We start from the raw sequence: 18,819 nt of genomic DNA, 5'->3' as shown, positions 1-18,819 counted from the left end.
AAACATATGCTCAACCCAGGTTAGAGAGCATAATTGCCTTTTCAGAACGAATATGCTTTTGCTTTTACAACTTATGAAAATTGAGGTTCAAGTTAATTGATAATATGATGATATGATCATAGAAGATTATTGATCCTGATAAGAGTACAGTAAGTGAATAGACTCCATTTTGAACATTGCCTGAATTGGGAGAGATGAGATACATGATATCCAAAGACAAGCCATGGATTATTTGTCAGTCAGTACAAGCTCTCACACCTTGTGCACAGTGTGCCTTGTTTCCCTCACGAGGAGTGGAAGTCCAACAAACTTTTGTTATCTCTTTTTCATGAAAGTGGCCCTATTGAGATTTATTACAAATTACTTTCAGTCTCATTAATTTTCCTATGGATTTCATCAATACGTATCATTGGTCATCTTCTAAATAGATATTTGCTTCTTGGACTTGACGAGATAAGAAACTCAGCTGCACCCCTGACCAAACGAGATATGCACAGTTACCTATTAACACTTTGTGGTTAATATTTATTCATGTCTCCCATGTAAAATAGAAATACATCAATTTCTTTTTGAGAAATTAGACTATGCACTTATAGTATTCAATTACAATAATTACTTCAAAAATCATATCAACGATGCTTTTTTATTGTTTAATAGTGTAAAACTGTTTTACACTCACAATAGTAACTATTAAACTCTTTCTTTTTGACTGATAGTTCAATACATGTCAATAAGTTGGGAAAAGATTTTGTTGTCTTCTGAATTGATCTCCATCTCCCTTGCCAAGCATTGTGGTAATGGCTGGAAAATAGAATCATTATGTCCACTCTCGAGAATTTGTTACACCTCTTGGCCACTGTCATCCCTCCATAAAGAAATTGGCTTGAGTTTCACCAGAGATGTTGTGAGGTTGTTTTATCATTAATTTGTTGTTTCCTTTCAGATTTTTAGGCTTGAAATAATCAATATCCGTGAGGCAATAATCAATTTTTCTGCTATTGTCAGAATCATCCTCGAAGGATGAAAAAGAAAAGTCAATTTTGTGAAAATAATCAGTTTTTAACTCTGAAATCTATGTATAGTGCAATTGAGCAATCAATTATCTTTAGGCATAATGTTTTTCAATAAAGTTCCAGAATGAATAAAGTCATATGTCAGGATAGATATTATTATGATCTTCGTCACAAGGTGTTGAAGGTTCTAAATTCAGAGAGAATCAAAGAGAGTGTGCAAAGAGAGAGAGAATTTTAGAGAGAAGTTTCTTAGTATTGATCTGTGTATGAGCTAAAGATGAGCATAGTTAGTTGCTGATATTCTTGTATTTATAGTGGTTGCTGACAGGACACCTCTTGCCACATGTCAGGTTCTTAATGACTTCATATTTTGTTTTGTAGCATTTTCTCTTAAACCAAACAAGGTCATGTAAAACATTTTTCTTTTCTTTTTTCTCTTTTCATTTTCCTTCCATTGCCAAAGGGTAAGTGTTTGGCCTAATCTTATTACAATGACAACAAACTATTATGATGAAGAATCCATCATGTACAAATACTCTGTAAAAGGATTTTAACTTTCCTTGCTGCCATTTCAAGGGTCTTTCCCTCTGCCTTACACCTGATAGTCCGAATTGTGACCTCTGACATCCAAAAGTGGGAACATTATCAGTCATTGAAACAAGATGTGTGATCCAAAATCTTCACTGGTTCGTATCTCCTGTGTAAGACAATTAATAATAAGAAAGTTAACTAACATATTCTCCTATTGAAGTACTAACCGCTAATTTTGCATTTTGAAACAAATATGTTCACAAACCAGGATCAAGAAAATTTTAATGAATGGACACATGTAAAATAATCATGAAGTTGAGAATCATGCAGGAAAATGTAGTGACAAGGGCCATTCAATTGTAGTCAGGGGCATCAGAAAAGTGATTCTGAATAGCAAGAAAAACAACAATTGAATAGCAAATGATGATACTGACACCAGGCACTTTCTCTAGAAGTCTAAATATGATTTTTCTTCACTAAGCAAGAACAGGAGAATAAATCCAAACAATTGAAACAAAGGAAAAAGTGTTTCACTGAAAATTGACCTTTTGCAAGTATTATCATTGACAATTAAGAAGATCCAAAACAGATTTCCTATCAGGCATGCAGGGAGAGGCTCCCTTCACTTGAACACAAAGACAAGCTGCAGCAGCTGTTGCAGAACATAATAGTTAGGCATGTTTTTCCAAAGAGAAAAAAAGAATTGCATTCAACAATAACAAATCCGAGGCATTCCTTTTTGGACTTGCCCTCAACCAATGCCACAGTAAAAGCAGCAGTAAAAGTATCACCAGCATCAGTTGTATCAACAACTGTTTTAGAAAGTATGGCAGGCTGCTGAATTGGTTTTTGGGCAGATCCTTTGTGCCCAAGTTTAACAAGAACTTGCTTAGCTCCCTGAAATTTCAGACTAATAACACCAGAACTAAAACCATTGAGTCTATTTCTGTTCACTACAATAAAACCATTATTCATCTATCATTCTATCAACCTTCAGGAACCCACCAAGACATTTGAAGATTAATTGTAAGACAACTTCCAATCTACTGCACGGTCAATGAGAGACAGTACAGAGAAAACAAAAGAAATATCAAACTCCAAATAGTTTATGGTCATTAGTGACCTTTCCCACCCTATAGTTTCCATTTCCCCTTATGGTGCATTTAATTGGATTCAAGGAAAAGAAATCAAATAAAAATTATAATCTCCCTCCCCTTTCATTTTCCCAGGCATGTTGTAGATGCCAAGAGGACTAAACATCTCCATTTCCTTCAACATAAGGGAGTAAGAGCCGCGAGACCCTGAATGCATGACAATTTTGTAGAAGGATCTCTGATGAACATCAATATGATGACCATTTCTTTCTGCAGTGACACACTGGATGCCATCTATCCAGGCATTTAAATGCAACACAAGGGAAGGATCATTAGTAACAGAAAATCTCAAAGTTATATCGCATCTTCAAATATTCTATTTTTGACAAATTGTGTTCTTTGTAAGACATCCTCAAGGTTATAAAAAAACGGTCCACAACCACATTTGTCTGCAATTTTCCTCAATATTGAGAATCACAATAAAACCGCAGACATCTTTAGGCAATGAATATGGCATTCAAGTAGCAAAATGAGCAAAATGAATAAGGTTTTGAAAAAGGCCCACAACTGCAATTTCGGTCGCAACGTCTAAGTTTTTGGGATCTCCAAGACCACAACGCAGCTGCAATTGTGGCAACATCGATCACATTTGTTTCACAATATCAAGGATAGCAACGAAACCACGACTGCAATTTTAAAACCTTGCTCGCAAAAGTTATGAATAAAACTCACCATTTCATGGCATTTCAAAGCCGCTTGTGTAATCTCTTCAAAACTCTCCGTTGGCAATCCAGTAAGGCGAGCAAGTTCAGTTTCATTAGGACTCAAAATATCAACAAAATTCAACAATACCCGCACACCAGCATTCCTTGCAGCCTGCATGCATTAGAAGAGCATAACACATAATGCAACACCCAAAATGCCTCAAAATAAGAAAGACAAAAACAAGGACAAAACATATAGTTTCTCAAGTACTTTTGGTATCACTCTCTAATTAGAATTAGAATTCCATCACAGTAATTCATGTAATAAAGGTTTGTCAGCATGTTTTATCATGGTAAAGCATTTCTTAATCACTAAAATGTTTGCACTATCTATGGCTTTAGTCTCAATATTTAGATATTTAAAAACTACTCGTTTTAGTCCTTCCATTTTTTTATGATTCTTTTAATATCTATACATGCACTTTTTAATCTGTTTAAGTCTGTAAAAAAAAATTATATAAAAGGACTAAATTAGATTAAAAAGTATATGCATTAAATCAAACATTAATTTTTATGATATAAGGAATAAAAGGTGCCTTTAAAGAAAAAAGAAGGAATAAAAGGTCGACCTCGACGTAGATGTTCATTTCTTTTTTCTTTAGCTTCGATCTCTTGACATGGGATAAATATCTTCTATTGACTTCTTGTTGTTATTACATTGTGGGAGAACAATTGTTTCAAGATTTTTTGCTTTCTTTTCTTCGTACTGTTTCGGTTTACTTTCCCCACATATTTGCACTATCTTTTAGATTGAAATAAAAAAAAAAATAGAGATAAAAAATTTAAATTATAATAGAACGTAAAAATGTGAGTCATCTCATTTTATTTGACTCCTTTTATGTTTTCTCTCTTCTCTTTCACTGTCAAATGAAGGATCCTAACACTTAGTTTAGTAGAATAGAATGACAGGGATAGAAATTGAAAGAGAGTGAAAGTAAAGAGGAAGTCTAAACTAGATTAATTAAAAAGAAAAAGAAATTAAAAGGCAGTGAAGTCCACTTGAAGAGCTGGAGAGAATCCTTGTTGGTGAGGAAAATGGATCAGGATTGGACAAGGAGATTACAATATAATTTTATTACCTAAATTACCCTCGTGCTTGGAATGAGAAGTCTGTCCACATTTGCTCGATGATCCTTTGCCAATCGTCATCACTTATTCACAACCTCGAAAAAAAGGATTCCCTGTTAATTATACCTGAGAGATAGGGATAGGATAGGAAAGTTTAAGAGAGATGTTCGCCATAAAATTTATAGTAAATTCAACTCATATTCCTTATGTTTTACTTTTATTACACTCATAGGAAAAAAAATATATCCAAAGTTTTTAATACATATTCATAGAAGGTGTAGATTTCTTTGATACATATTCTCCTGTTTCTAAAGTTACTACCATTAGGGTCTTAATTGCACTTGCTTGTGTTTTTAATTTAAAAATTCATCAAATGGATGTAAAAACTGCCTTTTTAAATGGTGAATTAGAATAAGAAATTTATATGAGTCAACCTGAAGGCTTTGTAGAACAGGGGAAGGAAAAGAAAGTTTGCAAACTTGTTAAATCTTTATATGGTTTGAAACAAGCTCCAAAGCAATGGCACGAAAAATTTGATCAAGTTGTTCTTTCGTATGGTTTTCAAATCAATAATACTGATAAATGTGTGTATGTGAAACAATTTGATGATAATGGATGTGTCATTTTATGTTTGTATGTGGATGACATATTGATATTTGGTAGTAATATGCAATTCATAAATGATGTGAAGTCTTTCTTGTCTAGAAATATTGATACGAAGAACCTTGGTCCTGTAGATGTGATTTTGGGTATTAAGCTTATAAAGAAAAATGATGGCATGATTTTAACCCAATCACACTATGTTGAAAAGCTATTGAAAAAGTTTAACTATTTTGATGTGAAACCTGTTTCTACTCCTTATGACTCATCCATCAAGTTAAAGAAAAATTTGAGTAAAGGAATTTCTTCACATAAATATTCTCAAATTATCGATTCTTTGTTGCATTTGACAAACTTCTCTAGGCCTGACATTGCATATGCAGTTAGTAGATTAGGAAGGTATACTAATAATCCTGATCATTCTCATTGGATTGCATTAGAAAGAGTTTTTAGATACTTAAGAGGAACCATCATTATGGCATTCATTATACATGTTTTCCTGCAGTAATTGAGGGGTTTAGTGATGCAAATTGGATTTCTGATTCTGATGAAACAAAATCAACAAGTGGTTATGTTTTTATTTTAGCTGGTGGTGCAGTATCATGGAAATTTGCTAAACAAACTATTATTTCACGTTCTACTATGGAAGCAGAAATTATAGCTTTGGATACTGCTACTAGTGAGGCTGAGTTTCTTAAAAATTTGTTATGTGATTTGCCATTGTTGAATAAGCCTGTACCTCCAATTCCAATGCATTGTGATAGTCAAATTGCTATATCTAAAGTTACTAGCAAAAATTTTAATGAAAAAAGAAGACACTTAAGGGTGAGACATAAGTCTATTAGAAATTTGATTTCTCATGGTGTCATTTCTCTTGACTTTGTTAGGTCAGAAAATAATATTGCGGATCCGCTCACAAAAGGGTTGACGCGTCAACAAGTACTTGATTCGTCGAGGGGAATGAGACTAAAGCCCATTATTTAGTTACAACAATGGACACCTGTCTTCGTGTGATTGGTGATCCCATGAATGGAGTTCAACGGGTAACAACGAAATTGTTTATTGACTAAAGTACACCAAAATGAAATTTGGCGGAGCTGTTCCGTTTCTCATTCCTATGACGAGGTGTATTATAAATTGTGGCAATATTAAGGTTGAGATATTTATATATGTGTATTTTTGGTAAAAAAAAATACCTCTTAATGAATCCGATGACAATTATTGTAGGGGTGGGGGTCACAGCCCACTCTTTGAGGATTCACCTAGTGAGTGTGGTGGTGGGGCCGCCACTGTGAGATATGGGCTAATATTGAAGTGACACTCACGAAACAAGATACAAGCGCAAGGCCGTGTAACGCGCTACCACTAATTAGAACCTAATTGAACGCCAATATTGTAGGGGTTGTGTACTAAAGTCTGGTTAATCAATATGTAGTTCAAAACAATCAAGTCACTACATTTTTCTCGAATGGAAGTTCATAAACACTAGGTATAAGGCTCAAACCCGGAAGGTTACTTATACCGAAATACAATATCACATGCTCTTTCTCTTATGTTTTTATACAAATTATCTTTTAGAAAATATATTTTAAAATTTTAAATTATGTGGGGGAATGTTGGTAAATATTTGTGTTTTAATTTGAAATTTATAAATATATATTAATTCTATTTTATAAAATAAAATATTTATTTTAGATTTTCTTAAGATTTTGTTTTAATGAGTCAACTAGTTTGTTATATTTATTTTTGACAACTGTAGGTTAGTTTCCAATGGTCAGATTTTGTTTGTTGCTTAAGGTGGCCTGTGCCTATATATTCTCTTTCCTCCTTTCTAAAAAGATACAGAGCAACGTTTGGTTTCTTTCTCCCAAAAAAGTTATCTCTTTCTTTTTCTTATAAAAAACTTATTTTTGTGAGAGCAAGAGCATTGGTGTTTAGAAGGTTCGGAGATCCTTTCGCTGCACACGATTGGAACCAACGGGTTGTCGTATCTTGGGAGAGGAGCGCAATCAAATTTTCCTACCAGTGCAGTGGGGCGTTTTCTCTCTAAGGATAGCGTTTACGCGCTTCAACCCAGACTATATTTTTCTTCCCCTAATTTATTTTTTCCTTGTGCATCGTCACCTATCACACCAAAACCCTATTGCAACCTAAATTAGTCTAGTTAGTGGTTATGTTGGAGCTTCAACGATTTTGTTTCCTTCTGGGTAGGTTTCATGACGTCCTCAACTGCTTGTTGGTGGTGAGGTGCAACACCGACAAACAGGGATGGTTCGACGACACAGTGGAGGGTGGTGATGGCACAGTCTTGTGTACTAGGGTTAAAAAGGTTTTTGTTGAAATGCTTAAACCAATTTTCCCAGAGCATACATTCTTATTGAATAGATGAAATGCCTAAATCAATTTTCAAGAAGTCAAATCAAACATGTTTTCAGACTTCTAATCTTTTGAAAATGAAAACAGTTTTCAGAAAATAAAAACAGGAAATGAAAACAAAAAACGAAAATACAAATCAAACACACCCTTACTTTTCCTTTGAAACATTGGAAGTTATTGTTGACTTGAAAACTCCAGCAACTTTCATGCTCACTCTTACCTTTTTTTTTTTAACTATTATTTAAATTTTAAAAACAATATTCCCTAATATATTTAATACTTATCAAATATATTCTTAATTTTCCTGCCAATTAACTAACAATATAAGAAAAAAAATTATAAATTAATAGTATAAAATAATTTTATACTGTTATCAAATTATAAATTATTATTTATGATAATTTGTTGACTTTAAAAAAATATATTAAAAATTATATTCATACCAACATTAATTTATAATCAAATAACAGTATAAAACTATTTAGACTTTCAAATACCAATGACACCCTAATCATATTTCTTTGAATGCAATTATATACTTTGAATAAAAGTCATAGAAGTGTTCCTACCATTTGGGCTTCGGTCCAATTTTTTTTTCAATCTTGGGCTTTCTAGAACTAGAACGTAAACTTTTTCGCGAATTATACTTTTTTTAAATGTGAATATATTCTACACTACCTCCATAATATATACCTAACTTCAGTGTGTGAAATGAATCAACGATACGTTGTTACGTTGTCATTTCCGCAGATAAAGGTTGTGATGTGAACAGCGAAGCATGCCCTACAACCATATAATAGAACAAAATCATGTGGACCAACAAATCATCATAATCATAACTTAAAACTCTACATAAATAGAAAATAGATATATGCATGGAGCACCTGCTTGTAGCTGCCCCAACTCGTGAGATAGTCAGAGATACCAAACAACTTGGGATCACAAGTGCACAAAAGAGATGAAAATGAAAGACCTAATAAGATATCAATATTGATTGGAAACTTGAAAGGTTAACGAAAGGGACAGTCAGGTGCCCTTTCATTTCCAACCACAGAGAAAGAAAGAGAATGTGCAATAATTTTATTGGCAAAACATTGCTATTGATTTGTACCTTGAGATCGTATAAAAATATTCGCAAGTTGAGAATGAGCACTTGTCGAATCATATCCTAAACTTTAGTTCCACAGAAATAATTTTCCAAACTTTTGTTTTATTTCTTTCAATTTTTTTTCTTTATTAACCAATATGTCGAACTAAGTTCAAATTTTATAAGTAACAGAAATAATATTTCCAAACTTTATTTTATTTCTTTCAATTTTTTTCTTTATTAGACCAATTAATATGTCGAACTAAGTTCAAATCTTATAAGTAAGAATTTAAGTTTGATTCATATGGATAGAAAAAAGTGATTGAAAATAAAGATCTTATTAAAAATTGACTAGTCATGTGATTTAATATTTTTTCCTTTTATTTGTTAATTTATTATATGAGGATAAAATTTGATGGATCAATAAAGTTTGATATAATTGATAAATTAATAAATGATTAAATTTCTTAAATATGCTAATTAGAATGATTAAAAGTATGCTGAAGGATTCAATTTTTTTACCATATTTATAGAAAAAAGGTTAAATTTATTAAGAGAAAACATATATAATGTATTTTAATAGTTTTTATTGGTCAAAGAAGTTAGTCTTAACTATCAGTCAAACAATATTTTTAGTTAAAAAAGCATAAAATTCGCTGAAATACTTCATTAGCATCTAATTGGGTGTAAGGTTTTTCTCACATGGAGATAATGACGAACATCTGATATGCGGTTTATATACACCGACCCACAAAAATGATATTAATAAGGTTCAGAAGTCAACTATTATTGATGTAATGTGCTGTATAAAAGTTTCTTTAATTACTCCATTATTCACTTTTTTTTTAATTTCCTCTTATTGACAAAGGTTTAAAAAATATTATTCAATGTTTTTTTATAGACATTCTTTAATATGTTCTTTGATTTGCACTTCGTGCATTTCTTTTCAATTATTTTGTACATCTTTTTGCTTACTCTTATTTTCTTCTTAAATAGGTAATTTTAAAAATTAAAGGAAAAAACTACTTCATCCAAATAAACTAATTTACAAAAGAAAGCTTAATGGTCGACTGCCCAAATTCATCGGCAAGCAGGAAAATCCATTGATAAATATGGATTTTTGATAAATTAGCAATGAACAAATTTTCATTAGTAATTTCGTCGTAAGAAAAATTCATTGGTATTCCTACATATTTCACGGGTAAGTTTTAAAGGATTATCCACAGAAAATACTCCTCTATAATTACCGACAAATATTTTCATTAGTAAAGATCAATTAGGTTATCGATGGATTATCTGTCAATAATTACTAACGAAAATATTTATAAAAAATTATCAACTAGTTTATCAACAAAAATATTCATCTCAAATTATCAACTAAGTTACCGAGGGACAATCCATTGATAATGTACAAGATTCACTCTCATTGACTATGACATCCTTGCCCACTTCAATTTTTTTCCCTTTTTTGGACTATACAACCTGTAGGCACTAGTTATGTGATACCCTATCAAGATCATAGGTTTGCTCTTATCTTCTAACTTCCTTCTCCTAGCATCTGTTATATGCTTATAGCACAGGAAATCAAACACTCTCAAGTGACTTACTAAAGGTTTCCTTCCTGACCAGTATTTTTCAGGTACTTCCTCTTTCAACCTCTTAGTGGGACACTAGTTTAGCAGATATACAGCAGTTGTTGCTGCTTCACCCCAGAAAGAATGCGGAATTGACTTTTGCTTCATTATGCTTCTAGCCATATTGAGGACAGATCTATTTCTCCTTTTCGTTATGCCATTATGCTGAGGAGTATAGGGTGGTGTAATCTCATGTTGTATGCCAAGTTGTTCACATAAGTTCTCAAGCTCCCTTGATGTATACTCTCTCCCTCCATCAGTCCTTAGACTCTTGATCATAGTGCCACTATGCCTCCCAGACATAGCTTTGAATTTTTGTAAGACATCAAACCTCTTACTCTTGTGTTTGATCAAGTATATCCACATCTTTCTACTATATTCATCAACAAAAGAGATGAAATAGAGGTTGCCACCAAGGGAAGACACTTCCATAGGACCACATACATCTGAATGAATTAGATGCAAAATAGCCGTTGCTCTCATAGGCAAGTGATGATTAAAACTCAAACTAGGTTGTTTGCCTACTATGCATGATTCGCACACTGTTCCAGGTTCACTTAACTTTGAAATTCCTAGTACCATCTTCTTAGATTCTAATTGATTAAGACTTCTAAAGTTTAGATGACCAAACCTCTAATGCCATAACCAGCTCTCTTGTTCACTTTCTGTTATAGCAAGGCATCTCACTTCAGCAGGTCTAATGATCGTCTAAAAGGTTCTATTTTTAGAGAGGGGAGACCTCAACACCAATTTTTGTGATGGATCAAACAACTCTAGTGATTCATGCTTCATGATCACTGAAAAACCTTTCTCTACTAGTTGACCCACACTCATTAAATTACACTTCATGCCTAGCACATACAAAACATTCTCAATCATTTCCTTCTTTCCATCTTTCCTGTTGATTATTATGTTTCACATTCCTTCAGCAACTAGTGCACTAGTATCTGCTAATTTGATCTGAGTTCTTTTTGAAACATCAAGATCAATCAGCCATTGCTTGTGACTTGTAGTATGGTTTGAGCAACCTATGTCAAGAATCGAGAATCAGAATTGTGCTCACCCCCACTAATAGTCACCATTAGAATGACATGATCTGAATCTGAGTTGCCTTCTTGAGCTACATTTGCCTCTTCGCCACTGTTTCTATTTTGTTTCCTTTTCCTATGCAAGCACTCATAAGCATAGTGACCCCATTTCTCACAGTTGAAGCATTGAAACTTTCTTTTGTCAAAACCCTTTTTTCCATCACTGTTAGCAAATCTTGAAGTGCCTTTTTGTGAAGACTCATTCATACCTTTCTTCACCCTTTCCTTTCTTCTGGTTCGAATGCTAATTACTGAATGTTTTCCTTTTCCTTTCTTCCACTTCTTCTTTTCACCATTTCCTTTCTTGAATATCTAAGCCTACAAGGCTTTCTTAGTGTTAACTCATTGGCAAGTGTACTAATTCGTCCAAGTAATATTTTAAAATAGTAAGATAGAGTGTCGAGTCCACAGGGACTTCGACTGTACTCAAAGTTTGTATATGTCCAATTTTAAGAAATTCATGAATTAAATTCGATATTGGTTGAATAATGATATGAAATGTAAAATTCAACATAAAGATAATTAAGCATAGTACATTAAAGAGATAGCATACAAACACTCGAGAAGTGAGTTGTTGGTTGAAGCAGAATTACGGAACGTGTTAGGACTCAGCCTACCGAAACTACTATTGACGCAACATTAAGGATTTTTCACTATTTAACGTTATTTTGATTACCTTCATCCGCTAACCTACCTAACCATGATCCCTTATGTGAAAAAGCATAAATTACCTAATTTCACTCATAATCCCTTAAGAGCTACATCAAATAATTTTGCTTTAAGAATAAAGATGCATAAATAAGACTAAATAATACCATTCTATCCCTAAACATGGATTACCTAGATGCTTTTTTCAAGTTCTTAGGAGATAAACATTTTCCAATGCATAAACCCTATAACACTACATGAGCATGAGTGATCAAACCATAATAAACATGATATTAAGCACAGAAAAGAGACAATAATATCAAAATAGTATTAAATAGATAGTTAGAATAATTACATCAAGAGTATTTGGTTATTGAGCTCCCAACAATGGGTAGTTTAGCTTCTCATTGTCATGAGAGACTTACTAATACAAAAAGGAAACAAGAGGTGTGGAAGAGAATAGAAGAAAATGGAGGGAAGGGTCCCCAAGTGAGTGGGTTCTCCCTCTTCTCTCATGCCTAAGCTCCTTATTTTGGTCCCCAAAAGAAATGCCCTCTGGTTTCTCCTTTTTTTCCTTGAAAACGTAGCACAATCATGTTTTTCGACATTGATTGTGCGTTAAGCTTGCATGTGGGCGCTAAGCACATATGCAAAGTCCAGCTAACATAAGTGATCACGCGTTAAACTGTCAGATGCGAGCTAAGCCACCAGATGCGGGCTAAGCCGCCAAAGACGCACTAAGTCTAGCCTCCAAGTTGACTCCTCGCACTAAACGGTTGTTTTGACGCGTTGAGCGTGCTGCTCTAGTTTTTCAACCTTCTTCCAGGCCTCTTGTTGTGTAATTCTACCAAAAAAAAATACACCCAAAAACACTATAAATTAACTAATTTTAGCATCTACTGGATAAAAATTCATAAGAAGCTAAATTCTTAATGTTTTAACACAAAAGAAGCAATAAAAGAGAGGAAAATTAGATAATTGCTATGTGATTTAAATATTCAAATTACGTATGCATAGCAATTATCACTCAGCAGGTTTCACAACACCTCTTTGGATCAATCTCAGTTCTTGTGCCTCTAAGGAACCCTGTAGCTCTTTAACCTTCATGACTTCAATGTCTTTTGACTCCTCAATTGCAACTCCAATGTAGTCAAAGCAGGGAATTAAGGTTCTCATAATTTTCTCTATGATCATTTGCTCTGTAATCTTCTTTCCACGCCCCTTCATTTGGTTGGCCAAATTCAAGACTCTTGTTATGTAATCTGCTACTCTCTCAGTTGCTCCCATTTGAAGCAATTCATATTGCCTTCTCAAAGCTTGAAGCTTCACCTTTCTAACCTTGTCTCCTCTAGTGTAACATTTAGCAATAATATCCCAAACTTTTTTGCTGATGAGGAAGATTGGATCTCTTAAAAAATGTTGAGGTCAACACATTGATGAATGAGGAACAAGGCTCTTCCATCCCTATTTGTTGCTTCCTTTTTCTATGCCTCAATGGAATTACTTGATTCATGGATGTCATTCTCTACCATTTCAATAACATCTTGAAATCGAAACAACAACTTCATCTGTGCACACCAGCGATCCTAATTCTTGCCATCAAGAATCAGAAGATTTCCAGGAATTCCGTTGTTGCTTGCCATTTTTGTTCCTACTATGTTGATTCACCCTCTTCATGCGGCTTGCTTGAATTCTTGATGCAGAACCAAGACTCTGATACCAATTTTTTGGAGAACCAAGCAACAAACAATAGAGAGTAAAGCAAAGGAAAGTGGTAGAGAAAATATTATTGATTGTAATCTGTTTTCTGCACTCACAACTATATTGTGGGGTGTATATTTATACACACAAGGAAAAGTAAAATAAAAAAACTAAAGAGCAAGTTGTTATGACCCACTAACAAATTATTTAGTTAGTTGCTAACCATCCTTATTAGATTACAATGGTCTTAACAAAATCAACCAACAATAAATATGTTTTAGTCATGTTGGTTGATACTGGATACAAAAGAAACACACTTCATATTGAGATGCTAATACATCCTATCTATGCTTAAATCAAACTTTGTCTGCACACTTTCTTGACATGGTAGTTGAAATTGATCCCAATTCTCAAAGTAAGTGAAATTTTTTTCATTCCCATAAAGTGAAGGCATTGTTAATAATCTATATAATTATACAAACAAGGCCCTGACTACTTTTTTCTCTGTCCTGTTGACACCTGTCCACTGCCTATTCTCTGTCCTATTGACACCTGTCCAGTTATAGGCCTTCTTTTATGCTTCTTTGCTCATTGCCACGTGAAGGCTCCATCCTTTTCTGAAGGTTTGTGTTTTATAAGGCCCCTTCTCTCTTCTTTGTGCCAGTTGTTGCAATTCCTTATTTCCACAACCACCAAGCCACGTGTCACTTTCTAATTGCCGGATTTCACCGCACCATTTAATTTTCCTTAATTCCATAACTTTCTTCTCTCTCTTGCATTTCTCTTGCATCCGTCCAGATTCTTCCCCTCCTCTTTCTCTTCCTCAACTTCTTCTCTTTTCTTCTCTATCAATATTCAGTTCCCCTTTTTTCTCTTCCTCAACTTCTCCTTTTTTTCTTCTCCGCTTTTGTTTCTCCTCCTTTATTCTTTTGCATCTATGCCGTTTTTGTTTCTCCTCCTTTATTCTTTTGCGTCCGTCCATATTTTGTTTCACGTCAATATTCTATTTTTCCTTTTTTTGTCTAATTTTTTGTGGTTTGATTTTTAGGACAGTCTAACGATGGTGCTGAAGGTTACGAGGCTTTGTCCATGGAAGAGTTGGGATAGGCTACTAAAGAATAAAGGTATTGAAGAATAAAGGTTCCATTTTTATCTATTTTTCTCCTTTTTTTGCCTAATCTTTTGTGGTCTGATTTTTTGTGGTTTGATTTTTGGGACATGCTAACGGTGGTGTTGAAGGTTACAGCGCTTTGCCCATGCAAGGGTTGCAACAATAGGACTCGAGGTTATTGTTCTTTTTCGAGGTTACGGCACTTTGCCCATACAAAAGTTTAAATTTTTTTGTGTTCCTGAGCTTTCTCCAACGTGCTCATTGCTTCATATGCCCAACTTTTTGTGTTTTCGTCCTTTTTTAGTGGTGTAATGGTTCAATATATTTTTTGGTATGTTGTATGCAGAGAAGTTGGAAGAACACATTAAAGCTGTCATTTTTATCTCAAAAATTCCATGACTACAGGTTGGAAAACACAAAAGCTTAAATTTTTTTTGGGTGTTCTGCCTTTATTTTGTTTTATGACTTCTCGCAATACAAACGTTTAAATTTTTTTTGTGTTACTGAACCTTTTTTACTGTGCTTATTGCTTCCTATACCCAGCTTTTTGTGTTTTCGTCCTTTTTTGGTGGTGTAATGGTTCAATATTTTTTTTTGCATGTTGTATGCAGAGAAGGTGGAAGAACACATTAAAGTTGCAATTTTTATCCCAAAAACTTCATCAGTACAAGTTCGTAAACACAAAAGCTTAAATTTTTTTTTGGTGTTCTGCCTTTATTTTGTTTTCTACATGAGTACAGGTTCGTAACGACAGTGCTGAAGGTGTTGAAGAATAAATGTGTCATTTTTTTTTCTTTTTTCCTAATTTACTTTTTTTAAAAAAATTATCTTCTTCCATTTTTGCTACAAGAGTTTTGCTGATTTCTTTTTGTTTCTGTTCTATTTTTTCGTTTATTTTTTAAAAAATGATGTGCTGCCATTTTTGCTACAAGAGTTACATTTTTATCTAATTTTCCCCCTTTTTTTCTAATTTTTTGTGGTATGATTTTTGGGACAAGGTGTTGAAGAATAAAGGTGTTATTTTTTTTCCTAATTTCCTTTTTAAAAAAAATTATCTTTTGCCATTTTTTCTACAAGAGTTATGATTTTGTGGTTTGATTTTTAAGACAGGCTAACGATAGTGCTGAAGGTGTCGAAGAATAAAGGTGTCATTTTTATATTTTCCCACTTTTTTTATTAAATTATCTTCTGTCATTTTTGCTGTAAGAGTTATTGCTGATTTATTTTTGCTACTAAACAGATAATGGCGATGGTAAAGACTTTTTCAAGGCAGAGTTGCTATATTTTTATGGTATATGATTTTTGTGATATTTTGTTAAATCATTGTCATCAAAGTTGATACTTTCCCTTCGAAATACTAATATCTATTATATATTTCATTTGTTTTGTCTAGATGCAGTGAGCAATATGTAGAATTGCAACTGTGGGTAAGGATGTGTGGGTAACACTACCCAGTGCTTTTTTTTGGTTTAATTATTATTATTATTATTATTATTATTATTATTATTATTATTTAAATTTGTATTTTAATTTGATGATTTCCATCAAAAAATGTTTGAATGTCATAAATAAAATATATGGACCTGGAAGTCAATTTTATTGTACCCATGTGATCAAAGACATTTTCACGAAGTTGATATATTTTTATGATATCGAGTGTTTTTTTTTTGTTATCAATTCATAAACAAAATTTTGTATATTTGGATTTTATCAATTGTGATTTTCTTTATTAAATTAATGTTTTTCTTGCAATTTTTATGATAGTCTTAGATTGTTTTTTATATCATTCAGTATTTTTATTTTGACAAGATGGTGAAGCTGCAACTGAGGAGGTGAAAAAGAGTTACCATGTTCTGAGAAAAATAGACTGATGATGACCCCATTTTGATTGATGGAGAAATTTTTATGTTACTTTGTTTTGACAGTTTAAAGTTGTAATTTAATCATTATGGTTTCCAGATGCATTTTATGTTACACTGACTTATTTAATATTAGTTATTTTATTCATTTCACTTTAGTATGAAATTTTTTATCCCATTTTTCTCTATTTTAATTTATAGCAATTTCGGGATTTGGGAAGTAAAAAGAGCTTGCAAATTGATGGTTTTCTGAAATGCATTGGTTGCAATTTTACCATAGATTATTGTTTCAAAATGTTAAATTTTTTCAAAAAAAAAATTCCCAGAGGATTTTATTTTCATTGTATCATATTTTTTTCATTATTACATTTGATTTATTATATAATTGAATTCAATATAATGATATGTTACTATCAATACAAAAAAAAATTGTATTTATTATTTATTATTTGAAATCAATCAAAATTTAAATATGCAATTATCACATGTCATCTTCCCTTTTAAAAATTATTTTGATTAATTACAAATTATCTACAATCAATCAAATTGTTTGAAACAATCCAAATTGAATCACAATATATTTTTGAATCAATCAAATTCATATTTTAAAGCATATATATTTTATACAACTTCAAATCAAGCACAAAGTTAGAAATCATTTTTAAATATTTTGTTTTGATATGGGAATAATCATAATCTTCAAATTAATTATCATATTCCGTTGGTATAGGTCTATTAATTTTATAGGGACCATAATTAAAACGGTCATTAAATTTTATTGATAACATTAAACATTTTTATACTATATTCTCATTCTATTAGTTTTATTTCATTCAACATTATAAAATTTAAATTTAAATTATGTCTTCTAAGTAATTAAATATTCTTAATAACATTAAACATTTTATACTATATTCTCATTCTATTAATTTTATTTCATTCAAAATGTTAAATTTTTCTACAAAATTTTCCCGTAGGCTTTTGTTTTTATTGTATCATATTTTTTTCATTATTACATTTGATTTATTATATAATTGAATTCAATATAATGATATGTTACTATCAATACAAAAAATTAATTGTATTTTTTATTTATTATTTGAAATCAATCAAAATTTAAACATGCAGTTATCACATGTCATCTTCCCTTTTAAAAATTATTTTGATTAATTACAAATTATCTGCAATCAATCAAATTGCTTGAAACAATCAAAATTGAATCACAATATATTTTTGAATAAATAAAATTCCTATTTTAAAGCATATATATTTTATACAACTGCAAATCAAGCACAAAGTTAGAAATCATTTTTAAATATTTTGTTTAGATATGGGAATAATCATAGTCTTCAAATTAATTATCATATTCTGTTTGTGTAGGTCTATTAATTTTATACGAGCCATAATTAAAACGACCATTAAATTTTATTAATAACATTAAATATTTTTATACTATATTCTCATTCTATTAATTTTATTTCATTCAACATTATAAAATTTAAATTTAAATTATGCCTTCTAAGTAATTAAATATTCTTAATAACATTAAACATTTTATACTATATTCTCATTCTATTAATTTTATTTCATTCAAATTGTTAAATTTTTCCAAAAAAAATTTTCCAAAGGCTTTTATTTTCATTTTATCATATTTTTGTCATTATTACATTTGATTTATTATATAATCGAATTCAATATAATGATATGTTACTATCAATACAAAAAAAAAATTGTATTTATTATTTATTATTTGAAATCAATCAAAATTTAAACATGCAATTTATCACATGTCATCTTCCCTTTTAAAAATTATTTCGATTAATTAAAAATTATCTGCCATCAATCAAATTGTTTGAAACAATCAAAATTGAATCACAATATATTTTTGAATCAATCAAATTCATATTTTAAAGCATATATATTTTATACAACTGCAAATCAAACACAAAGTTAGAAATCATTTTTAAATATTTTGTTTAGATATGGGAATAATCATAATCTTCAAATTAATTATGATATTCTGTTGGTATAGATCTATTAATTTTATAGGGACCATAATTAAAACGGTCATTGAATTTTATTAATAACATTAAACATTTTTATACTATATTCTCATTCTATTAATTTTATTTCATTCAACATTATAAAATTTAAATTTAAATTATGCCTTCTAAGTAATTAAATATTCTTAATAACATTAAACATTTTATACTATATTCTCATTCTATTAATTTTATTTCATTCA

The 18,819-nt window shown here is 31.5% G+C and overlaps 3 long non-coding RNA genes across 3 annotated transcripts; 2 read left to right on the top strand and 1 right to left on the bottom strand.

The window, feature by feature from the left end:
- Positions 1-1,418: 1,418 nt before the first annotated feature.
- Positions 1,419-3,593, bottom strand: LOC114386429. Its single transcript, XR_003661083.1, has 3 exons — positions 3,371-3,593; positions 2,090-2,196; positions 1,419-1,710 (listed from the first exon to the last, which is right to left on the bottom strand). It is a non-coding gene; the product is annotated as an uncharacterized LOC114386429 (long non-coding RNA).
- A 10,920-nt stretch (positions 3,594-14,513) lies between these two features.
- On the top strand, positions 14,514-15,120 carry LOC114387686. Its single transcript, XR_003661378.1, has 3 exons — positions 14,514-14,728; positions 14,844-14,908; positions 15,062-15,120. It is a non-coding gene; the product is annotated as an uncharacterized LOC114387686 (long non-coding RNA).
- A 601-nt stretch (positions 15,121-15,721) lies between these two features.
- On the top strand, positions 15,722-16,668 carry LOC114387572. The gene is made up of 3 exons (XR_003661349.1): positions 15,722-16,006; positions 16,109-16,142; positions 16,525-16,668. It is a non-coding gene; the product is annotated as an uncharacterized LOC114387572 (long non-coding RNA).
- Positions 16,669-18,819: the final 2,151 nt, after the last annotated feature.

This window comes from Glycine soja, chromosome 15 (genome assembly GCF_004193775.1).
Source record: "Glycine soja cultivar W05 chromosome 15, ASM419377v2, whole genome shotgun sequence".
NCBI classification, from domain to species: Eukaryota; Viridiplantae; Streptophyta; class Magnoliopsida; order Fabales; family Fabaceae; genus Glycine; species Glycine soja.
The sequence above is the reverse complement of the archived record's forward strand: the minus strand, read 5'-3'. Positions and strand labels throughout refer to the sequence as shown.